Raw genomic sequence first — 6,903 nt, forward strand, 5'->3', positions numbered from 1 at the left:
TATAATCTGCAGCCATTTTGACCTTTTAACCGTAAATGTGTAATTGTTAAAACTAAGCTTTGAAAGTTATATAGGGCATCATGAGGTGAACGCAAGCGGCTTTTACTGTGAGCCACGTCTGTACAGGTCAAAGAGGGAAAATCATCAGTGAATCTGTGGAGCAGCATTTGCATTCAGCTGTCACATGTAACTCCACCCAGCCATGCAATTATCATACCATCTTTCATGCAACATTTGTGATGGATGTTTCCCTCTTTCAGCTTACTGTTGTGTATTTTTGTGTGATAGTATCAGAATCAGGCCTCCGTTCTCTACTGTATGTTGAATAGGTTATTTATGTGAAACTGCCCTTATACACTCTGTAATTAGTGTGTTGCTCTGTGACAGGTTTCGCCTCTAATTGAGCACTTCAAGCTCACACTAAATATAGCAAATTAATTCAGAGATGTTCAAATGTTCACCGCGGTTACTCGTTATGCATGTTAACATGCTATTGGCCATGCTGCATATCTGTAATTGGCAGAAAATGGATGAAATATGGGCGCAGGACTTTAAATTTTCATTTAACGCATTTAGCAGATGCTTTTATCCACAGCCACTTACAAGTTTTGATTCGCTTTTATGAGGACTTTAGGTAAAAAAAAAATCTACGTTTGTAACAAAATAGTTTTGATTTAAATGTACACAAAATTTGTACATTTTTATGCAAGACACTACATAATGAGATTTAGTTTTTTGGTCTATAATCTTCATTTTTATGTTTGCTAAACACCTTTATTTTTGTTTGTTTGTTTTGGATGGGCTGTTTTTTGTTTCTTTTCTTTTGTTTTGTTAGTCTGTAGGTGGATGAAACACAAATGTGCACTTCAGAAACAAAATTTTGATTGTAAACAAAAAAGTGTAATGATAAACATAACTTGTTTTATTGCACTAGTGTAAACAATCCAAATTTTAAAGATATTTGTTTTCAAACAAAGATTTCTGTTTCTCAAAAATATCCACATCTGCTACAGGTCAGAAAAAAAAATGGTAGTCACACCCCCAAACTCATGCTACTGGCAGAGCTCTACAATAACGAGGTACAACTAAACTGTTATTTATTTATTTTTCCTTAGCGCAAGTGCTACATACTATCTTTGAAATATTCAGACATTTTATGCATGTTATTCTAAAAATAATCACATAAACCAGCCTGGGACATGCATTATACTCTTTGGACATATCAAAGATTCATTCATTGATGGATCTATGACTATAAATGTCCCGAAACACATGTGGTTCCTACAGAGTCGTCCCACTTCGGTTTCTAGCGAGACAGTGAGACTGATTCAGACGGCCAGGCCATGAACGCCAAGACGGCGTGATGGAGCTCGCTGTGAGTATGTTTTGGAGATTCTGAGCGAGGACAGCCCAGCCCCAGACTGAGTATTCTAATGCAAACAAGGTCTCTCAGCACACAAAGAGGCTGCATATCTCATACAAAAGATGTGTTGAGCCCGGACACAACCTACACAGTGTCCAATGTCCTCATACAGTCATGTTTTGTCTCTCTCTCGCGGTCTTTATGAGTCTTGAGTGGTACAGGCCTGGAACAATGAAGAATTCACACACAAACACACACTTAAACACACTGGGGGTGTGTTTTCGTCTCGTCGGGTCATGGTTGGTATGATGTGTGAATCCAAGATGAAGTTTTCAACATCTTTCTGTTATTTGTATCCATTTTGTGTAGTATAATGTTGAATTAGTTATTTACGCCCCTGCAGATGCATCCCACACAAATTATACAAAAAGCTAAATCTAATTTTTATTATGTATTTGTTACTTGCAACATTTTGACATGTTTTTGGACATTTGTTTTGGGAGTAGCATGCGAATATCATGGTGAATTAATATGACAACCATTTAGTACTACTGCATGTATAAAAGTATCATGGTAAAAATGAACCCCCCCCCCCTGGATTTTTATCATGGTAAAATCATGGAAAGTGTATGAAAGTGCTATAGTATTATGTTTCATAGCCCATTTAAACATGATACAGTATCAGATAGTAATATCATGTTAATTTGTGTGGTAATATTATAAACCCTTTTTTTTTTTTTTTTTTGTTTTGTTTTGCTTTGTTTTTGGATACAATAACATGGAAATACCATTATTTTTTGGACATATTTTGTTGTGTGGTAATGTGGAGTATTGTGTAAACAACATTTACTATGATTAACAGCCATTTATTTGTATTTTATTTTATTAAATATATTTATATAAATATAATATAATATAAATAAATATATTTGTTATTATTATTTTAACCATTATTTACCACGACCATTAATTTTTTGCACATATGTAAAGTACTTTTCCTTAAATTATTTTCAAGGATATTTGGATTTATTAGCTTTTACATATATAATAGAATCTCTAAACAAATTCAGTTCATTTTTGTGCTCATATTTGACAAACCAATTACACAGTGTTCATATTATAGTGCTATTAAAATAATACTGAATAATAAAAACTACTCATACATAATTACTCTGTAGAGGTGCAAATGAACAAACACAATATCAAATAATAATTATAATAATGAAAAATTAAACTCATTAATTCGATAATTAATTCTAAATAATAACAATTATAATTGTTTACAATAATAACAACAATAATAATTGTCATTATTATTAGTATTAGTGTTATTAATGCATAAGATGATCATGCATGATGTAAAGATGTGTGTTAGACAATAGTGTAATCATTTTTGTTATGTTCTGGCCCTTACAGCCCGTATGCAAGACCTTTTGAATTGAGTGTGGCTCACAGGACACGGCGGCAGTAAATGATACATGTGCTGGACTAATTCATGATTGTATGTGTAGTGAATGGGTGTGCCTGGCAGGGCCACTGTCCCAAATAACTGTGACGCTCTATTGCATGTCTCATTGTTGCGTGATAACACAGAGCTGGGACGACAGACGCCCACGCCCCCTGGAACACCAATCAGATTCCCCGTTTCCAGCATATAATTCCCCATGTAGGGGCCATTTATGAGGCATTATGGGAGCACTTTAAAATCTCATTAGACGGGACAGCTGCACTTCGATACTGCATGCTGCTTTAGCCATTTCTATTATTGCTGCTGGGGATAGCGCTACCCCCTCTGTTTTGAGATGAGCCCCATTTTAGGAGCTTAAATGGAGCTAATTGTAAGCTAAGTCAAGAGTGTGCGTCTTTGCAGGCGACATGATACATAGTAAAAACTGTAATGCTGCAGGCAGAAACAAGGCAGTAAAAAAATATTTATCTGCATGTACAGTGTGGAAAGGGATGAGATGAAAAAATATATTACTAAATTCATCAGTAGCATATGAATAAACATGGTTTCTTTGAATAATAACAAATATTGTGAATCAAGTACTCGTCAATTCACTGGTGGCTCCATAATCTAATATTAACACATTTGCTAAAGGCAATCCAAAATGACGTAGGAAACAATAAAATAACAAATATTTTGTATTTTCTCATGCTTTCATGAAATTCTCTCATTTCTCATGAAATGTGCTTTTTTTAAATTTCTAATAATCTAAATTGCACTGTAAAGCCTGAAAATGTTTTACATTTATTTTTGTATTTTTATTTTACCTGATCTGACTGTTCAGTGTAGCCATTCTTTCACATTAAATGATATATCTGAGTAAAAACAGTTTTACCATATTTTTACCACATTTAAATAATATGAATTCAATCTATTATTTGTTTGTGACGAGATGGAAGAAGTATTGTGGATATGTGTTTAGATACAGTCTGATTTAGCATTTTTGTAAGAATAGTGTATATTCTACATGATATAAAAAGGTACATTTTCTTTAACATTTCAACACAACAACATAATGGTCCTCCTTTCAGGGAATGACTTTAGTGTTTTCCTTAATCATTAAATGAAAATATAATGCTTTTTTCAAGTGTATTGTATAATGCATTCATTGGTTTTGTGAAGAACAAACCCTCAGAGAGTGCCGTCGCTGTGTTAGGAAAGACACGCGCTCCAGACGGAGGTGAGCACACTGGTGTTCTCTGTTCACACCTGATATTTTTGGAACTCTCTTGTTTCAAATCATGAGGGGAAAATGAAGGAAGAAAAAAAATTGTCAATGTTTATGTGGAAAGCTCAGCGCTCAGATTCGCCTGCCATCTGAAGCCAGTGAGAGAGAAGAATTTGGCGGAGAGTATTTTTAAACCCCAGAGAAACCTCAAAGGCTGTACTTAGAGGGGGTCAGGCGAGGCAAGATGGAGGCGTGCCATACAAAAACCTCCCAGGCAGATGGGTCTTTCAGAGAGCCGGTCTTCTACCGAAGTCACTGTCAGGCCTACCTGTGAACCTTTACTTCTCTTTTTCTACAATATTCTTCTTAATGCATCATTATTTCTGAACAAACAGACCCAAGTCTCATTTTTTGCCTTTCTGAATAGTGGCAGATTTAGTCAAGGTCACATACTGAACAAAACGGGTTTGATTTGATCAAAGGGCGACACGTATGTAATAAGGATTATCTGAGTGAGGAGATATACTGTGATCGCTGCTGCAGCATGAGACACGTTTAGGATATTGGAGCAGACGTTCTCATAACGTCACATCAGATCATTCCCTCTCAAGCGCAGACATGAGGAAGAGAGAGAGAGAGAGAGAGAGAGAGAGAGGACTGATACGACTGCTGTTCGAGAGCAGCTACAATTTTTTTTAAGCTATTTCTATGCGTTCAGTCAACATAAGTTTAAATTAGCACTGTTTACTTTCATAACACACATTTCAAATTTTTAATAAACGTCATTAGGGCTGGATATTGATAGACATTTCCTGATTCAATTCTTGATTCAGTTCTGAAGCTCTTGATTTGATTTTGATTCATTTGTTACAATCTGATTGACAAGCTCTCTCAACCTTCTATAACAAAGTTAATATTGAGTAACTTACATTTCTGACATGATATTGCAAGTCTGTTTTTGTCTCTCCCAATGAAAATTGTTCCAGAGGAAGCTAGAGCAGAAAAAAATTAGTTGTGTTTCATTCCTGATTGAATCAGTGTTATTTGTCGCCACCTACTGATTCAATAACAACATTGACGAATTCGGTGAGTTTGTTCAATGAAGGATTTATCACACTTATTCAAATAGTAAGTGCTTTGTGAGTTATTTTTGAATGAATCCTTAAAAAACAGCTCAAAGTGTATTTTGAAATCACACTTGTTGTGCTGTATGTTCGTATTTGAATGTGAATCGGACTACACTTGCTGCACACCTATGTTGGTGATTCATTAAAAATAACTTGTTCAAAGGATTGATTTGTTTGTGAATCCGACTACACTTGTTGCCCATGCATGTTGTTGATTCATTAAAAAGAACTTGTTCATTTGTAAGTGAATTAGACTACAGCAGTCACGCTGTAGTTGATTGCAGCGTGCGAGGACGGCTCAGAAAGATGTTTTCTTGCCTTTATTTCATGGTAAACGCCATTTGTTTTATCACATTCAATTCAGACTAAACTCGGGGAAAATATACTTATTGTGCCGTTGGGGTGTATGTAACGGAACTGCAGGACACAGAGGTGAGTGGTTCAAGTGAAAGGGTTTATTAACAGAGTTGGTGAACACACAGCTAAGGTGGACGACGTGGAAATAGGTGATTGGTGATTCTCCGTGAGTTTGGTGATAGATCGTCAGGATTCTAACAGTCCCTTCTTTCTTTGCAGGTCCGTGGATAACTGGAGTACCAAAGAGCTTGGGGAAGACGGCGTTCACCAGGAGCTGGATCCTGAGAGCGAAGAGGATGAAGAGGAACAGGGCAGAAGGTCAGTAAGACAGGTAGGGAATTTCAGGTAGTATACTCAGCCAGTAGCTTCGTACGAGTTCAGTCCTTGTAATCACAACAGCTTGCAGCATGTTACTTCAAGATCGGACAATGAAGTGAACTGAGGGAAGTGCTTTTATGAGTGTGGTGATTGGAGATTGATGAGGTGCAGGTGCGGGTGATGATTGAAGACAAACAGGTGACAGTGATGAGTGACGGGGAAGACGGGCCATTCGGTGACATTACCTCCCCCTCCCGGACGGCGCGTCCCGCGACGTAACAACAATACCGGGGAGGGGGGGTGGGCACCCTGGATGTCAGAGGAGGACCTAGACCTAGGAAGGTCATCCAGGGCGGATCAGGAGGTTCGGGAGACCATGGCGGATCAGGAGACTCGGAGAGCCATGGCGGATCAGGAGACTCGGGGAGCCATGGCGGATCAGGAGACTTGGGATGCCTTGGCGGGACAGGAGGCTTGGGCAGCCATGGCGGATCTGGGAGCTTGGGCCGCCACGGTGGATCAGGGAGCTTGTGCAGCCATGGCAGATCAGGGAGCTTGGGCAGCCATGGCCATATTTTTTGGGAAGCCCAAAGGGAATCATGAGGTCATGAGGATTGAGCCATTGTGGTCCTGCCCAATGTCCCTAGCAAGGCCACTATGGCTACCAGGATTACAGGTATATAGCCCCCCCCCCCAAAAAAAATTCTTTGGGAATGTTCCCCATAAGGGGCCAAACTGGAGGAGCAAGTTCATGGGAACGCTCTGGAGGAGCGGGCACTTGAGGGCGCTCAGGAGAAGCGGGCACTTGAGGGCGCTCTTGCAGCGCGGACACTTGAGGGTCGGGAACGGCACTCCTGGCCGTGGTTAGAGAACTGGGTTCTCTGGGATCTGGATCGGCACTCCTGGCCGTGACTTGAGAACTGGATTCTCGGGTTTCGGGATCGGCACTCCTGGCCGTGGCTTGAGAACTGGATTCTCGGGATCGGCACTCCTGGCCGTGGCTTGAGAACTAGATTCTCGGGGGCGCTCTTGTAGCGCGGAGCTGGACGGAACCAGCGGAGAC

The sequence above is a fragment of the Barbus barbus genome, assembly GCF_936440315.1.
Source record: "Barbus barbus genome assembly, chromosome: 9".
In the NCBI taxonomy this organism is placed as follows: Eukaryota; Metazoa; Chordata; class Actinopteri; order Cypriniformes; family Cyprinidae; genus Barbus; species Barbus barbus.